Genomic DNA, 17646 nt, shown 5'->3' with positions numbered 1-17646 from the left:
CATGCTAGCTGCAGGCACAATGGAGAATATGTACATTTCCATTTTGTTTTTTGTTTTTTTACTTTGTGGGTGCAGCTTACAGTGAGGCGCGCTCCATAGTCTGGAAAATACGGTAATTTCTTAGCCATTACTTGCTCTGTAGAGTGATTTTTGTCAGAGCAAACTAAAGTTTTACCAGAAATAATTGAAAATATCCTTATGTAGATAAGTTTTTTGTCTTGATTTTAAAAGCAAACCAATTTGCTTAAATATGCGTTTATTCCTACATGAATTTACTTTCACCACCAAACTTTGGAGTGCAGAAATGGCAGCTATAGGTCTAATTCTCCACCCCGTTTCTCTGTTTGCTTTGATGCACTGGAGTGTTTAGCTCCTTTAAAAAAAAAAAAAAAAAAAAAAAAAATCTTTAGCCCACAGATATTCTTGCTTAAGCAAGCAATGTTGCATCAATAAAAACAAACAACACAGCATCTCTGTATTTGTCCCCTCTGGGTACGGCTGCTTGTTGGAGTCCTTAAGGTGCAACCTTGTGACAAAGCTGACATGTGACTCGACCAACACAGCCAGAAATCATTTTTTGCAAGAGCCAGATGAAGAACAACTCTCAAACTCTTACCTCAGAATCCCTTCTTGGGTAGTATTTAAAAAAATATTTTAAGGATTTAGTTAAAGGGAGTAACTACACTGCTATACTTGTTTAAAACATCTGCATATGAACTGATAAAAGCAGCATTATATTGGTCCTTAGCTCTAGAAAAGAGTCAACTTTTTCTACTGATGAAATCCTAACCCATCATATTTGATCTGAGCAAAGACTCTGCAGCCTTAAAAGCCCTGGGCGACACTTTAAAGGAGAACTGTACTTTTACTCTTTTTCTTTCCACATCTGCCTTGCAGACTAGTGAGTGCGTATGTATTCTTTTTATCCCGTGAAGGACCTTTCTTCAAAGGTTCAGAGTTTAATGCAGGCACTTTTTGATCACATTTTGATTTGTCTCTTGAAACTGAGATGAAGGAGCATTTAATGTTCACACCACTTTAGATGCAGGAAGAGAAAAATAAAAGTTAAGTCAATAAGAGAGAAAATAGTTATTTCCACCATGAAGACTTGACACAGCTCATATTTAAAAGGGCTTGAGGTGGTAAAATACAGTGTACAGGGCTGTGAAAAAGTTCAAAGCATATTTTCCCAGAAGTCTTAAAGTTGTTTTGTTTTTTTTTTCTGAAAATGTGAAGCAAGTCTTGTTTTTTGTGGGGTGGGGGGTCAGGAGAGGGTTTTGCTTTGAATCTCTGCTGCTGTTCATTCATGAGATAAATGTGACCTGCAGTGCTGTAGCTGTTGCTCTTTGGTGACCTCCTGGATGGGTCTTTTGGTTTGCGGCCAATCCAGGGAACGTTGGCCATGCCTCCATGTTTTCTCCATACATGGTTAATGAGTCTCACTTCATTTCTTCACACTGCAGTTGCTCTCATTTCCTACAAGACATATAAAATCAAGAATAAGGACTGAATGTGACTGGGGACTCTTCCCCCCCCCCCCTTGTTTTTAAGATGAACTTATTTTAGCTGGCAATTTTATCCAGTAATTAAAAAAGAAAACAGAACAAGTTGTCATGGACAAATATGACTTTGCCAGAACTGAATTCAGCTTTCCAAAAAAAAATGTGGAATGAACAATTAATTCATCATTTAACTAGGAATGTGATTAGTTTTTCACACAGGCGTTCAATAAAATGAATGTAATCATGATTAAAAAAAAATAACACATTTTAAATTTAATCAGGCCATTTTTGACATTAAAATTTGTTTGACTTGAAACTTTTACTTATGACAAAATGGCAAAAGAAATCTGTACAAGGATTAAAGCTGTTTTTTTGCACCAATGTAGGTTACGTGATTGTATATTGACAATTGACGAAGATAATGGCCTTTTCTTTGGCTGGATAATCACTTAAATACATGATCATCTTGTTTGGTGTTGATCTGCAGTCACTCTTTCAGGAGTCGATGTGTTTGCTAGAACACTAAATGTACCGTTTTCTATATATGAATCTGGCAATGTTAGAGAGGCTTTTACTTAAATCATTATAACACATTTTATCTCAAATTAGCAAAGGGGTAAAGAGTGTGTACAACAACCCTCACCAAGCTGCCACTTTGTCTGGTTTTGTAATATTCTCATAAACACCTTGGCCTAATTACTGTTCAGATGTTTTAATCCACCTCTTACATTTCACTGTATTTTACTTCCATTGACCGAGCCTTTGTTATTTGTCTAAGGTGAAGTTAATCAATAGTTCACCCAACTCCCTTAAGGTTTTTTTTCCCAAAGTTTTGCGCTTTGTCACCATGACAGCATTGTGCAGTGTGTGCTTAGAAAATGACAAGTAGGACAAAACAAGAAGGGCTGGGCCTACAAAAAAGAAAAAGAAAAAGATGAACAATATTTCAAAGTCATATCTTCAGGTATTGGAAAGCACAGCTAAGTCCTGATAGAGTCCTGGGAGATATATCATCCTTCAATTTATCATTTACTGGATGCCAAGTTTTCAACCAAAAAGTCCTTATTGATGATGAAGTTATTTTCTGTTTAAAACTGTTTTATCTCTTACATTTTTAGTTAAAGAAATAGGAGCTAAAAGCATTTGTTTTGCACAATGTAAAAATGTAATTTTAAGGCTTGCACGTTAAGGTGTTTGTCATATAATGTCATAAAAGTATTTAAAATCCTTCATCGTTTCAGCATTTTGTCACTCTCCAACCACAAGCTTCTTGACGTATGTGGATGTCAAGAGACCAGTCCAAGAAAACGGTTCAGTAGCCCAAACATCTGGAATCAAGTTTTTTTTGCATAATATGGAGGCCCAACAAGGTCATTTTTGTTTAGTGACATATATGTGATGTATGTGAAAAGCTTAAGGCCCAGGAATACATTTGCAAAGTCATATATGTTTGTGTCACAAAAATTTGTAACCCAATATCGAGTTAAAAAGACGGGAAAAGTAGTCAAAGTTCAAACAAAACCAGTTTAGGACATAAAAAAGAAAAAGCACTTTTTGATGCGACATGGGCTGAACTTGTATAACACTTTTCCAGTCATACTGATCACTTACAGCACTTTCTGCTACAGACATGTTCACCCATTTACACTCAAATCCACATATACTTACCGACACACAGATCTGTAGGAAACTGGCTCAACAGGGGAAAGCTGGAATCAAACCCACAACTTCTTCAATTGTAAGACTACTGAGCTACAGTGGTCCCTTAAGGTAACCGAGTATCAATAGTTTCTCATGTTAAGTTCACCTCTCCTATAGACAACTGACAGATGAATCTCACCAATAAACAAGAAAAGTCCAGATGGTTTCTCCTAAACTCTTTGAATTGCATAGGAGAATGAAATGACTGAGAATTTACCCCTGTATACAGAATGACTCGGTAATTTCCGATGGCATCACAGCTACAAAAAAAAAATCATAATTAAAAAATGGTGCAGTAAAATAAACGCCGCCACACAAAATAAGTAGATAATTATGAGCTCTTGGAGAGAATAAAAATAATTTTAGTCCAAACCATTTTAGTGAAAAAGTATGAGTTTAACCATCTGCAATTATGGTTCAATTTACTGCAATTTATGTCTGGCAGTGCAGCTCTGCTGTGGAACCTCCCTGCCCTTTCCTGTGCTAACGTGAAGTACCAGAGGGAGCAAGAACTGAATGCAGCATCGATGACAACTGACATTGATTAACGCAGACAGTTTGAAAATGAGGAGCTGGGGTCAGGGTGGTTTGTGAAACAGACGAAAGCAAAAGTAGTTGGCTCAGAACTCTGTGTGTGAGATCTGCCAGCTAAACGAACAAAGGAGAAAAAGCATCTTCTTTAAAACATTGTGCTTAATCACACTTTTAAATGCTCAGTTTGTATTTTGTTGCTTTTTTGCTGCTTATTTGAACATTGTAGGTCCCTCCACAGTTAATAAATTACATTCCCCTGTCATTAGGCTGGTAGTGTTTGACTTTCTTTAATTAACAATATCAAAGTCTGAGGATGATTCATGTGCAGGTATTTTTTAAAAATAAGTCCCAGAGAGGGGAGGAACATAAAGAATATAAAACATGGTGAGGAAGCGAATGCTACTACTCCAAAACACAGTTGAAAACATGATTTAATGGGACAAATTTAATCATTTAAAGAGTCGTAATGAATCGCCTCCTGTTAAGATCTGAGGTAGCTTTTAAAGTTTTATCAGTCTGCGGAAACATCGGGGTGGCTTTAAATCTGTCGGCTCTGGTGTGATGGAGCATAACACGACTGTAACAAACTAATCTATCATGGATATTAAAATACCACGCTGACTGAAGGGGCCTGTAATGACTGTGGGGAGTAGAAATCTGTGACACCTGTTGACTGATGGCATCTGTAAGCATTTTCAAACTGGGTCATTATAAATGAATTCACTTGTTTTACTTGTATATTTCACTGGTATTGGTATTTCTCCAGGTGCTAAAAGGGCAGTATTATGTATTTTCCAGGGATATTGTGCCATGGTGGCGCAGGGGCAAAGCACAACCTATGTATTGAGGCCTTTGTCCTCATGTCGGTGGTCACAGGTTCGATTCCTGGCCTGGCTACATTTGCCACATGTCTTCCCCCTCTCTCATAATCCTCTTTCCTGTTGAACTACTTTCAAATAAAGGCCACTAGAGCCAACAAAACCTTTAAGAAAAAAAATGCTGTATCTCTTAAAAAAATGGACTTCATAGTTTAAAGCATTGAATTGATAAATCAGGTTTCTGTCTCTCCTGCTCTTTCTGAAACGCCGCCTTCAGAAAGTCGACATATCGTCGCTCCTCTATTAACCCTTTATCAATGTTTTACTGAGATATAGCTCATAATGAGCTGAGCTAATTGCTTCTGGCTAGTTTGAAGGAGCTAAATGAGGAAGATGGAGGGGGAGAAGCTGATCTGTGCGGCGGAAGCTGGGAAACTCCCAAGTTGCAGGCGGCCATGAGGCCTTTTGTTAGAACTTGTAACTCAATAAAGTGCCTTTTGTTTTTATGTGTGTGGTTTTCGCAGCGTTCAGGAAAAATGAAGCTGTCATTTCTGAGATACAGCATCTCTGAAAATCAGGTTTCAAGACTTGTCATAGACTCCCTAATGGTTATTCATGTGCCATTCTGACACATGAATAACCATTCCATTGTTGAATCTATGTTTAGACTCAATCTCAATCTCAGGTCTTCTTTTTATCGTTCTACCAGGTTTTATTGAAGCATTGCCCTGTATTTACCTCCAACTGTCCCGTCAATTCAACCAGCTTCCTGCCCCTCCTAACGTACAAAACATTCCTATTTTTTGTGGAAATACAAAATAATTTTGAGAACCTTTGTCATTTAAAATACAGTGCATAATTATGTTCAGCAAAAAAAAAAAAAAAAAATCACTTGGGATGAATGTTCTTGCAAGGCACTGTAGAGTCGTCTTTTAGTATGTAACCAAGTGTAAATTTAGCAGATGCTGAGAGCACTTGGTGTGCAAAAGGCTTGTATAAATGTATTCGCGTGCCAAAGTTTACTTTACTTTTACACCCTGAAAAAAACAAGATGCTCACGTTTCTTACAGTCACTGAAAGCCGCACTCTGCTGTGAGCCATGAAGTCATGCTTGCATCAGCTGATTATCATCAGTGTTTTCATCTTTCCGTCGGTCCTCTTTCTCAGAAAAAAAAAAAATATTTCACCTGCCACAGCAGAAGGGAGAAAACACTGAAGAGCATTTAAGCCAATAGTACGCTTCAGTTTCAGCTTCATGGTGCTTCATTCGCCGAGATACAGTTACACCGCTACAGCCGCCACGAACATTATGCGGTGTGTCATATGCATTTGTTCCTGCTGTGATATGTGGCAAATGTCTGCTGTGAAAAACCCTGAGTGTCAGTAATTATGGTGCATCATGCATGGCTGCCAGATGCATGTATCTGCATAGAGCTGCTGCTACTGAAGATGCTTAAACAGAGCATCTACTGAACTTCTGCCACCAAAATGATTTAATTTTTACTTTTAAACGTGTATTAGTAACAACCTGAGTGTTAATGGGGCATTCTGACTTTAAAATTGTAACAAATTTCTCTTTATTGAAACAAAAACCCATCGTTAGAGCCATGCTAATATTGATTCTAGATATTAAGTCATAAACTACAGCTTATATCTATTGCTAGATATTTTTTTTTATTCCCTACACTTTGTAATGGTACAAAATGTTGGTAATGAAAATTGAAAGGATTAAAAAAACCACATGTAAAGATTGAACTGCAGTAAATTAGATAGTGTTTGGTTCAGTTAAAACACAAAAAGAGCATTGCATGCTGGATTTGATGTTGATCTTATTTCAGGTGTGCATTTTTTTCTAACTTAATTTAAGTAACGCATCACAGTACTTGATATTCACTGCATTTCCATGGTTACCTGTACTTGTCAAAAACCCCAAAGAAGTATGTTATGCTGAAAAGTACATACTCGTCCTATTCAGTACAACTCGAGTCAGAACCTGAAGAAAAAATTGCAATCTTGACCCACTTCTTTATAAAAATGGGTTTAATTTCATGAATCACGTTAAGCTTGCATTAAGAGAGAAATAAATAACTTGAGTTGATAAAATTTCTAAAATAACGAATATTAAATATTTACATGCAATTAAAATGGAATTTGATCAATTAGGTCTCCTAAATACTACTGGAATACCTCCATAATTAACTTATCACCGTTGGTTTGGTCAGTAGGATGATGAAGCCCAAATTAATGAAAACTTCCATTATCCACACTACAAAGATTTCAGTGTTAGCTTTAGGTTATGACTGATACATGAATTAGACGTGAGGAAAGTTTACTGGTGTGTGTGCTATTGAAAGTCGGGAAGTACCGTTTCTTCCAATTCAAATTGGTGCTTCAACTCACTGCACATGCATACTGCAAATGCATGCACTCTGAATCAGTACCAGAAATGTGCAGAAAGTGCCCACTGAGACTAAATCCAAACTTTTTTTCTTTTTCTACAAGTGAATTCATCCTCATGTGTGATTAATAATTTGCTCTGTATTGCGAACAAGGCGTATTCTCAGCATCTCCATTCTCCCTGCTCAGTCGCTCATCACGGATCACTTCCTGCAGTTCCTCATTGAAATGATTTTTGAATATGTACACACACACACACACACATATATATATATCACAATTTTGCACCTATCTTTTTTGACACATTGCTGCTTAGACGGTCATTCACATCTATAAAGTCACACACTATTCGCACAGCGACACTTCCACGACACCAAAAAAGGTCTTTTTTTTTCTGTTTTTTTTTTTTCTTCTTCTTCTGGTGGCTTCCGGGCGGGCGGCGGTGCAAGTCAGTCAACTCATCCGAAGCCGAAGGTGCAGAGCTGCGCAGCAGAGATAGCACGGCCCAAACAAACACATGCACAGACACGCAGCTGAATACATTTCGATCCCACATCGCCAATGACCTCAGCTTTGCTTGAGGCCGAACTTCTCTGCCGTTTAACTAGAATGGAGGAAAGAAGAAAACCTCTGCTACTCTGAATTTATTTAACCCTTATGTTTGTTTGTGTGACAGTTGAACGCATCCAAAAGTACAATTTGAGGAATAAATTTGGCTACTTTTTTTTTTTTTTTTGCAATATTTGTTCCGGCCACATTGGTGCGTTTTTGAACTTTCCTAGTCAGAATGCTTTTAGTATTAGAAAGACATGTCACAGGATATTTATTCTGGAGATTGCATTATTATGAATATCACAGTGCTAAGCTTAACCTCAACTAGAATTGTTCAATATGGGAAACTTTTTGAATGTTTTGTAAAAGTTTTTATAGGGTCCCTGTTGTTTTACTGTTGCATGGTAAAGTCAGACTTGTTTCTCATGATCCAAAGTAAATTTCAATTGCTAAGTCTGCTCATGTCCTTAAATAAGAACATTGTTGTAATATTTTATAAAGAGATTCCAGCGATACAGCCAATACTTCTGAAGTATGCACCGACTGCAAAAAGTCGACTGCTTTGGTTTCACTCCTAACTGGACATTTTCTTTGTGCATTTATTGAGTTGTGTGTCGAAAAGCCGATAAAAACGATATGTCCACATCAATTATTTATGATCCCCGAGTCACATTTCTGGTAGTGGATTAATATAAACTACTGTGGCAGCATCATCCACAAATGGACTCATACACTGATCTGGAAAAGTATGTCACCCAACAAACAGACACGTATGATCCAACCTAATCGAGCTACAGAGAGACCCCGGACCTTCCAAACAATGATTAAGTACTTTATTCTATATACTCTGTAAGTAATGTGTTATTGATCAGTGTAGGGGCATCATTTTGCTTCTTCTCTTCTGGCAGGTCAGGGCTACATTAGATAGAGCAGCGGTGGGGTTCAGGGATTCACAGCTTGGCTTGGGGACACCGCAGGAGCGCGCCGAGATTAATGTGTTAACGAGGTTTGCTGAGCCTAAAGGCATCTTTCTCAGGCTCAGGGGGCAGAGACCGTGATATGAAAATGTTTTTCTTTCCATCGTTCAAGATCAACATAACTCATAATGAAGATGGTGCTCCAGAGGTTGGTGTGTTTTCAATACAGTTTTAGAAAAGAAAGGAAAAACACAAAGGTGTGAGCTAAGAAAAAAAAAAAAAAAAAAAAGCTGTGTCCAGATCAATTAATGAAACACGGGTGTTGGATGATTAAAATATCCATAACATATAGCACTGTGTAACATGTTTAGCTTAGACATTCCTACTGATTTTAAAAAAGTACATTGCTGTGGAACATCCTTGTATTGCTAATGAAGTACACGGTTTTCTGACTTGCACTTGGTGAAGATGGATGCAACATCAACCCCACATCTGACTTCTGATAGCAGGTAAATATCAACATTTTTAAGGTAAATGTTGCCATATTTCAGATTCAGAAACCCTAACAAATAAAAATAGGAACTACGCAAAGGCAGAGACTTTGAGGTTCCAAACCCTCAAACCCAGCGTCACAACGCCGTCCCGAGTCTGATCGTCTCATTGGTGCATAAACAAGATGTCTACAGGAAACCGCCTGCAGGAAGCCGTCTGCTCAACACTGAGAAGGGGAATAACCCTTTCCAGATCGTCTGACCTGCTGGAGAGATATCGGCTCACCACGGTGGACAGAACTCGGCGAGAGAGGACGCGATGCCGAGAGAACGGCATCCCATCCAACTTCACAGTTGGCCAGACCCAAGCTATGATGTGGCTGACACCACTCCACCAAGAACATTTCACCGCAACACAGCGAGACAAATCCCACACCGCCAATCCCAAGAAAGTTGGCCAGGGCGTCTGTTTTTGACTGCAGGTTGGTAGATTTTTTTGAATAAGCTAGAAATGCATAGAAAAACTGGTGAGTTTGAATTTACTTGCTGGTGCAGAGCTTTGATTGTAACTATTTACCGAACGAAAGGTGAACCTTTGCAGTCTGAATGGTGCTAACTTGCCGAGGACATGTATTCACATGCTGCCAACTGAGCTGCTTTAGTGTCCTGCAGGGAACCATTTCTGTGCAAGCTGGATTCAGGGTTAGACATCAGTCTATTTGTAGGGGTCTCGGAGGAGGAGAGAGTGAACTCCAGCTTAGCTTGAACGTGTTGGCGTTCCCCATTGGAAAATAACATCACATTTAGGCTCTGTGAATCAATGGCGAGTTTCCAAATGAATTTAGCTCGTAGTTTTTAATATCTGCTCCCAAGTCCCATATCAAGCCAAAGTGAAAGAGAAAAATAAAGTACCACAATAGATTTTTTTTTTTTTGCCATCTGCTACTCAATTTGTCTGAGATTGGAGGATGCCTATTGTGAACTGCTCAGGATAAGTTGAATCTCTGTTCTGCACAAAAACCCATTATCCCTGAAGGGAGAAGCCTACGTGTGTGCAACATTTTCTGTTTTTGAATTCCTAGTGTGAAGCATGTTTTTCCCAGCATTCTGAAAAGTTGTTTTGTGGCATTTAAGCCTGCAGACATGACTATTTCAGAATAGCAGCTTATGTACGTCCTACGGAGATGTTTCCACTCAACCTATCACACCATATGAATGCTGCCATTTTAGCTCAGACATGGCCTCTTCTCGCTCTCCGTAGAGTTCACTGATCTCCTTTTTCCACCCTCTGTGTGCCGTGCCCTCTGGAGGTTTTAGCTGTTGGTTGAAATGCGAGTGAGTGATTGATCTGCGGCTGCCGTCTCAAAAAAGGTGAGCGCCCAGCTTCCTTTGGTCTCACTCCGGCAAGTCACGCAGCTTTGACCTCGTCACAGTTAAATCATCGATTTCTATTCCCTGGACTCATGTTTAGTTTAAAGGCCTTTGTGGTTCATTACACATGAGAACACAGCTCCGTGCACAGATGCTCATTAGGGTTGATGGCGGAGCTATATCTTGAGAACACGTTTAAATCTCAATCGTTTTCTTTTTGTAGTTTCCTGTCTACACTGGAACTTGAATAGATTATATTTTGAGCCATATTCTTAAGTAAGTCTGTGAAATAAATTTCAAATGTGGCATCCATTTGATTTCCACTTCACGATCCATATCAGATGTCCACGTTGGAGAATCGTTATGCCAGCAGACCAGCAGGATCGTCGCTTTCTGGTTCATCCCTTTTGGCTCTGTGTCGATCCAGCCCAGAGCCCTCGTTAGTGCAGACGAGTCCCTGATCCATACATCCATCTCCAGCTCCATTGAGAACCCGTTGCTTAGACGCAGAGGAGCCGACTCCCGTTCCGGCCTCTTTGGTCGGGACGAGAGCCTGAGCAGAGATTCAACTGATCCTCATGAGTTCGATGCAGGCGTCCTCCTCTCTCAGACGGCTGCAGATGTCTTCAGGGCTCACTGGAGGTAATGGCCTGTAAACTTCAGCAGAACCGCATCATTTATAAAAAGTCAATGTTATCTCCATGACTACAGCTTGATTTACTATCTAATGAACACGACAAACACGATTGGGGATGGTTCTAATGACTCACCCAAGACATTCTCTAAGGCTTTCACTGGACTTTACTTTTTAGATAAGTTTCAATCCGTTTCCTGGCCTCGTTTAAAATATTATTATTTTTTGGTTGGGATGTCCTGATTTCATTTCAGGTGGTTTACAGTGCCAATCAAAGTGTTTTTAAATGTATTGGGATTCCCTGACTAAACTTGACTTTTAATCAGAGGTTAAGCTAGACTTTTTTGTTATTTTGACTGATGCGGTAAAAAAAAAAAAAATCCAGTTATAGCTTTCCCCTTCAATTTTATTTTTAAAATTACAATGACACATTCAACCATATTTGACATTCGGTGTAATTAATATGAGATCCCAACAAGATGAACAGAGAATCACATGGTGCCATCGTGCAGATGAATACATTTAACTTATTTCTTTGCAGTTACAAGAACCACTGTGACACAGGTTACTACATGCAAACAATTAAGTTAAAAGATTGCATTTAAATTATGAAGGAATCGGCTGCTGTGGTGTGAACGTTCAGTCTCACAACTTTCTCCTGGATCTGAATTTTTTCCCCGCTTGATCAGAGTAGGCAGTTCTCAATCCCAAATCCTAATCTGATTCTTTATTAAAGTTGATAAAATAGATGTCATTAATAAGTACCTACAGAATTCCCAAGATATTATAAATAATGACTACATTTTAACCTCACCATCCTCCATCTTCAGGAGAACTCCAAATTAAATCTTTTCTAGATTTACTCTGATTGTATAACATCATTAGGTGCCTGTAACTCAAATGCCGGCATGTGCAAACGTTACTTTGAAGTGCTGTGAAACTATGCAATACATTAACTCACTTACCAATGACGCTGCAGACACTGCAGCCTCTCCTAGCTTCCTTCCCATTTTCCCTTTTCTTGACATTGACAGATGTCAAGAAAATTCATTGCAACCCAAATTGCACTTAAGAAAACCACTATTATGTCATAATAAAATACCACTTGGATTTAGCATATCTGCATGTATTGGTTCCCTACAGTATTCCCATATCACTTGCAGATGTAAATAATAAAAACAAAAGATTAACCTTTAATGGAGGTCGCATCATTTTATGCAGATATTAATATTGATTCTCAAAGAACTACTACCTTAAATCAATTTGATCATTTTTTAATCTTGCTGGGAGCATTTCCAGCCTGGCACTTTTTCTTTAGCCCTCAATTTTAAACTTTTGCGATTTCTAATCAAATTCTGAAGGAAAACTTGAAAAACCTTCACAAAGCCAAGAGAATTATTGATTGAGATCACCTTAAAAAACCTGCAAGCAAAGGGAGGGAGGGAGGGAGGGGGTGAGAGTGATTTAAAACTTTTGCACCGTTTTATAAACTCACTTTAATGCATCACAGATCAAAAGGGGCACCTAAGGATAAAAAAAAGGAAAGAAAAACTCTAATTGCTGACTGAACTATAATTATGTGTGTCTTCCTCACATATCAAAGAGTTTTTCCTCAAATATAGAAATATTTACTGACGGTAAAAATAGAATAAATTGCTGTCTGGGTTCAAGAAGGAAAATAAATGCCTGGAGAAGCAAATGAACATTTTTCCTGGAGCCAATTGCTGGTTTTGCATATTGAATAACTTTCATATGAAGCATGAACATCTCAAGTCACAATGTAATTTCGGTAGCTTTCTAATGGTCTCCCCATGTTAATAAGTGCTCTACTCGGCACATTAGAGTGTTTAAGGTTTGTTAGGATTGAGCCTCATAAACGTGCAGTAAGTTTGTTTCTGAAGCTTAGTTTGTGGCTGAAGAATAACGGGAAACTATTTTACACATATTGATCGTTGCGCTTTCATTGGAAGCGATCGCAGTTGGATGTACGCGTTCCTGGTTGCTCGATTACTCGGGTCACGAGGGATCCCTGCTTATTCACCCCTTTTCAGCTCACTTTGGATGAAAAGGTTAACTACGTAAATATTGGATTTCTCTGAGAAAATCATGTTACAGCGGCCTGTGGCAGGCGGTCAAAATGACTACAGTGGAGTCATTTTTAGTACATACTGAAAACCCCTGCCTGCTGATCCAAAGAGTTTGAAACGTCGATCTGTTAAGTAAAGGGAACCACAATTCTGCTGCTTACTATTTATTGCATTTTTAAATCAATCAAATTTTATTTGTATAGCACATTTCAGCAGCAAGGCATTTCAAAGTGCTTTACATAATTAAAATAAAAACAGCATGTAATAAACGGAGATCTTTTGTAATCTAAAGAGTAAAATATTCCCAGGAACCTGAGAGAATTATTGCACTCGAGCTTTGCAGTGGTGCCTACTTCTAAAAAATGTTGATGCGTTGCTACGATCTTCCATAATAACCTTTATTTTGTTACGTTTTAAGACAAATGTCGCTTTGCCATGCTGGAAACAGGATGTACTGAAAACGTCACACATGTGCAGGCTCATAAAGCTGGACGCATGGCGGGGGTCTTGTTTATATTTTCAGCGTGGCTGCCAGTCCAAATCTGCTTTTCAGCTCTGCTGCTACTGCTGTCCTTCTTGACTTAAAAAGTCCAAAAAGAAACAGGAAAGAAAAATATCCTTTTTGCTTCTTTTTGAGCCTTCTTTCATATTAGAAGCAGCATATTGTATTGTTAACCTCAAATCAGGTTAGATTTTGTTGTAACTTTCCAATTTATGCAGTTATCCTAAAATGCCAAATCCAGCTAAACAGACAAACATTAACAAATGAAAAGTAAAACCTCTTGTAACGCATCTCTTAAGAAGACATTTTGTTTGAGAGAATAATCATTATTTATCCCTACATCAGATTTTACCTCCCACTCCAGATTAAGTTGTCAAGGCTGCACATTCTTCTCTCTGGCGACACTCTTGAGCTCATTGTGAGATCTAAATGCTTCCCTTCACTGCAGAGTATTCGCAGTATATTATCCCTCCAGCAAGTTCTGCATCTTGCACCGGGTCACCTCCCAGAAGTACAAGACAGAATCGTCGCCGTCAGGCGGCGACCGGGAGGCATCGTAATCAGATGCACGAAAAAGCTCAGCTGTCTTCTTTCACTTCACAACTGAACTGAAAAGGCTTAAATATGATATAACATGTTTCTGTGGGGGATTTGAAATATCTTTTTTTTTTTTATCTTTAATGATATTATCTAAAATGTATTGAATGATTTAATTGAGTTTGTTTGGAAATGAAAGTCTGAGTCGGCTAATTGGTATTCAAAACTCAATCCCTAAATGTGCCACTATTTCCTTGCTCATGAGTATATCACGTGTCTGCAAGAGTACACAGAAATGCTTTCTCATCTTTCAAAATTACAACCACAAACTTCAATGTTCTCTTTAAGAAAACCAGTACAAATTAGTTTAAAGCTGTAAAGCAGCAGAAGAAAAAGGACAGTTTCCTAATCTTTTTTTTTTAAGTGTTTCATGCATGTGCATTCAGCGGCCTTAAGATTCCATATCCGTAAATAACAATCAATGCAACCAATTTCCTTCAGAAGTCTCCTAATTAGCAAAAAGAGACCACTCAGAGTGGATGAATTCGGCTGTTGAGTGAATGCCTCAGAGGTTTGTTTGAGAACCTTAAAGAACAGAGGTTAAAATTGTGGAGATGTTTGAAGCGGGTTCAGGTGAGGGATTTTGTTGAATGTAATTATCAAGTGTTCACTCCACAAAGGAAAAGTGGCGAGAAGAATCCTTTATGGAAAGAAACCCAGAGCACATCCTGTTGAAATTATAGCAAATCTGGTTTTACAACACTTTTCATATTTTCATTAGTAAAAGAAAAAAAAAAAGTATTATTCTTCCACTTCACAATCATGTGCTACTATGTTGATCCGGCAATACATTGTTCAACAAGAGTCAGTGCAAAGCTTAATTTATTACAGCTAGAAGCGACTGACCAGGCCCAGAATCTGCGTGGACTCGGACCTGAACCTTCAGAGACGCATAAGGACAATTACATCTAACCATTAAATGTAGATTTATTAGTCAGATTTGGGAATGGGCACCAGGTGATGTTCCATCACCTGAAGAACTTTTCTAGGATTAAAGGACTAAATTCCCAACAGGATCTTGTGGAGCTCATCCATGCATTTATCTTTACTCACACTGATTACTGCAATGACGTCTTTAGAGGTCTGCCTAAAAAAAAAAAAAAAAAAAGTCAGACAGCTGCTGCTTGTGTTCTCACTAAAGCCAGGAAGATGTAGTGCACATCACCCCAGTGATGGCTCCCTGTAGCTCAGAAATAAGACTTTAAAATATGATGTTAGGTTATAAATCATTGAATAGCGTAGCACCACAATATGTTAATGATGTGTTGTCGTTGCTTTGACCTTCCAGATATTCTGTTTCTAGTCTGCTCTGCATTATCAGAATTGAAACCAGGCATTCAGTTTCCTCCTCTAATCTGGAACAAACGTCCAGAAAACTGCATGACATCCAAACACAGTGTTCCTTAAAATAAAGCCTAACAACATATTTGTTTAGAGTTCCCTTTAGTTAATAAGTGATTTTCCACTTATTAATAATAAGTGGAAAATCAATTTCTGACCTTGTCGCTGAAATCTGGTTTACCGATAATCATGACCTCACTTGTCATTGTTTCTAATGGGCATGAAAAGGGTTAACTGTGCCACAACAATTACTGAGCCATTACTTAACCCCTTTGAGCCATTAAATCTAGTTTTATGACCTCTTGTCGGATTAGGCACGAGCATCAGTTAAAGCCCGGGAGTCTTTTACAGCAGGTCAGATTACAATAATAATCTGCTTCCAGGATGGAGCCACGTGTTGAAGAATATGTACGAGTTCTAGAATAATCTTCCATGTCCTTTGGCAGGAGGGCGCGGCTTTTGCTTATCTCGACCGTGTCCCGTCTGCTTCCCACAAGTCACACCAGGCACTTCATTTGTTAAAGCCGCGGTGGCCTTGACGAGGGGAGTCGGATTTGAAACGGATGCAGCATAAATCATATGGTTCTGACAGCACTTTATGCTGAACACCTCTGTATTTTTATAATCTGCTATGCAAATTAAAGACCCACTCGGAAATCGCCGCTGCCGTATGGACTCGTGCAGAGTAAAATGGGGCCGTGACGATGTGGCACGCCACCGATTAAAGCCGAAACTCCAACTTTTAATTGACTGTAAAACTTAATAGGGGGATATTAGCAAGTCAGCGAGCCGGTCCGCTATCACAACTCATGTTATCGCCACATTTTAAATCAGAATTATCCCTGGGTTAATGTCTCATGCAGCAGAAATGACCCCGGAACGCAGTATTTTCTTAGGGTTTATGAAGTATGGAGTAGTGCATGTATCGATTTTGATGTTTCATAAATAAATAGAGATCATAAAACACCAAAGTAGCTTGTAAATGGGTTTGGGAAGACCGGGGGTGTTGTAAAGAAAGCATCTGTCATGGTAATATGCCGCAGCTCGGCATCTTGATGTTGATGTTACTTGTAATTAATACAGATTGCAAGCATATCGGTTAAACACGGCTTCACATGGTCTTTACCTTTTAGTTAGGAACTGCAACACTGAGCATGTGTTTCTGGAAGTGCTCCATAAAGCCGACCCATAATTGAAAAGGCTGTAAAAACACCTAGTAAGCTTCATCATACTAAACGATCACCTCTAAGGAAGAATCGATGAGCTTTGTCTAGTTTGTCACTTCTGCATTTCCCCTCCCCCGTCTTCAATTCACATTTCATGCTTCCCTCCTAGCTAATCGAGTGTTGATCTTAAAAATGGTCCAAGATTCAAAATTGCCGAGTTCTGTGCCCCACAAGCAATCCGCTCATGAGAGGCCTGATGCTGAGATACGCCATGTAGGAGCTGCTTCTGCAAAAAAGCACACAAATGTGCGCGGCTGTGCAACAAGAAGACACTTTTTTTTTTTTTTTTTTTTACCTAGACTGTAACATAACAGCACCATGACCGATCAGCCTTTTTCCCCCTCAATTTGCAGGTCTGGAGGTGGTGATGGTAGTTCTGCTGCTCAAGATGAGGGAGAGACAGAGAGAGTGAAGTGTGGGAGAGAGTAATTTCACTGCTAGTTTGTCAAAAACCTCCACAGTCAATCTTGTTCTCACAAGCCTGGAAAGCTACATAAAAACTCCTCTCCGTTACCTTTGGATTTGTCATCCTCCTAACAGACTGCCGGCCCGCTTCGTTCGGGTTAAAACCCGGCACGCAAAACGACAGACAGCGTTTTTCAAATTTTACATTTCAAGGAACTCGTGCGCAAGTGTCTCATCAATCTGTTGTGACGGTAATTTGTCACAGCTGCTCAAAACTACACTAATCTCTCATTTTAATTAGCCGCTGCACTCATGCCAGCTAAAACGTACAGTGACACGAGTGGACACGCTAAATGCTTTAATGCTGTTCGCTCGGCGAGCTCTGCGAGCTCGTCTTGCCCGAATAGCTCAGCGGGGAGGCCGCTAACTGTCTGACACAGAACATGATGGTTTTTTTTTTAAACAGTTCCCTCATTTGCATTTTAACTCGAGGGGGAAGGAGAACAAATGAGGCACAACCAGTGGTGGGAAGTAACGAAGTACAAGTACTTCGTTACTGTACTTAAGTACA

General features: G+C 39.1%; 1 protein-coding gene and 1 long non-coding RNA gene across 2 annotated transcripts in view; one reads left to right on the top strand and one right to left on the bottom strand.

Annotated features, from left to right (window-relative positions):
• Positions 1-17646, top strand: part of LOC106945576 (glutamate receptor ionotropic, delta-1) — a 349094-nt gene that overhangs the window by 49857 nt on the left and 281591 nt on the right. The gene's annotated exons all lie outside the window — the stretch shown is intronic.
• LOC106945577 (uncharacterized) lies at positions 16819-17270 on the bottom strand. The gene is made up of 3 exons (XR_001424588.1): positions 17185-17270; positions 16966-17049; positions 16819-16896 (listed from the first exon to the last, which is right to left on the bottom strand). It is a non-coding gene; the product is annotated as an uncharacterized LOC106945577 (long non-coding RNA).

Source organism: Poecilia latipinna, unplaced genomic scaffold (genome assembly GCF_001443285.1).
Source record: "Poecilia latipinna isolate Pla-1442-1.1 unplaced genomic scaffold, P_latipinna-1.0 Scaffold151, whole genome shotgun sequence".
NCBI classification, from domain to species: domain Eukaryota; kingdom Metazoa; phylum Chordata; class Actinopteri; order Cyprinodontiformes; family Poeciliidae; genus Poecilia; species Poecilia latipinna.
This window is presented reverse-complemented; position numbering and strand designations above follow the sequence as displayed.